Here is a 1,268-nt window from a genome sequence, read left to right as displayed (position 1 = left end):
AAACACGCATCAAGTTTTTGGCGTCGTTGTCAGGGACTACGGCAATACATTGTGCTAACGGTAACTTTTTAATTTCTTTGCAGACTCTCCATCTCTATGCACTGCTTCTCCTTAGGTAAGGGAAGAAGCGTGCATCGTATAAGCGAGGGACAAAATCCTGAGCCCGATTATGAGCCAGAGATCGAGAGAACGTCCCGAAGAAGAAGGAGAGACAGCCGCCAACAATAACAACAACAAGAGAAAGATCCAAACATGGTGGAACAGCCAGAAAATGGAGCACTAAATGCAAATAATATCATTGCGAATCCCATCCTATTGACGAACGACCGCAATAGGCCCATTCGAGACTATGCGTCACCCAACCTCTATGATTTCTCACCAGGAATCATGAGGCCAGCTCTTGACCGATAAAGGTTTGAAATGAAACCAGTGATGCTGTAGATGATTCAAACTGTCGAACAGTTTGGCGGTAGGCGTGGCGAGGATCCGCACGCCCACCTCTGGAGTTTCATTGAGATCTGCAACACGTTCGTGTTCCCAAACATCTTCACTGAGGAGGTTCGATTAACATTGTTTCCATTTTTGTTGTGTGACTGACACAAAAATGGGCTTATTCTCTCGAACCAAGGGAGATTACATCATGGGAGCAAGTAGTTGAGAAGTTCATGAAGAAGTACTTCCCCCCAATGAAGAATGCAAGAAGAAGAAAGTTGATCACCAATTTTGAACAGGATATTAACGAATCGCTCAGTGACGCTTGGGCGAGGTTTAAGAGGCTGGTAAAAGATTGCCTGCATAACGGCTTACCAGGCTGTTTACAAATGGAAATTTTCTACCACGGATTAAACCTTGCATCGCAGACGGCTGCCAATGCGGCAGCAGCTGGAGGTCTGCTTGATAAAACTTATGATGAGGCCAAGAATATACTTAATCGCATTTCTAAAAATCATGAAGACTGAAGAGAAAGCGATCAAAGATTGATGATCAAGGACAGTGACGCGAATAGCGGGGCCATCGCATCCCTTCCGAACCAAATGACTATGATGATGAATTTGATACAAGGAATCGCAATCAGTTAGGCCAAAATCGATAGTGGGCAAGTCAACGCAATCAACCAGACAACCGCAAGTTGTGCTTCTTGCGGTGAAGGCCATCCAATGGAGGAATGCCCAAAGAAACCCACAATCAGTCTATTTATCAAGAATAATCCATTTTCGAACACGTACAACCCCGGGTGGAGAAACCATCCCTAACTTCGCATGGAAAAA

General features: G+C 44.8%; 1 non-coding gene across 1 annotated transcript; it reads right to left on the bottom strand.

Moving 5' to 3' along the window:
- Window positions 1–698: 698 nt before the first annotated feature.
- Window positions 699–805, bottom strand: LOC120074816. Its single transcript, XR_005481097.1, has one exon. It is a non-coding gene; the product is annotated as a small nucleolar RNA R71 (small nucleolar RNA).
- Between the last annotated feature and the right edge of the window lie 463 nt (window positions 806–1,268).

Source organism: Benincasa hispida, chromosome 3 (assembly GCF_009727055.1).
Source record: "Benincasa hispida cultivar B227 chromosome 3, ASM972705v1, whole genome shotgun sequence".
NCBI classification, from domain to species: domain Eukaryota; kingdom Viridiplantae; phylum Streptophyta; class Magnoliopsida; order Cucurbitales; family Cucurbitaceae; genus Benincasa; species Benincasa hispida.
This window is presented reverse-complemented; position numbering and strand designations above follow the sequence as displayed.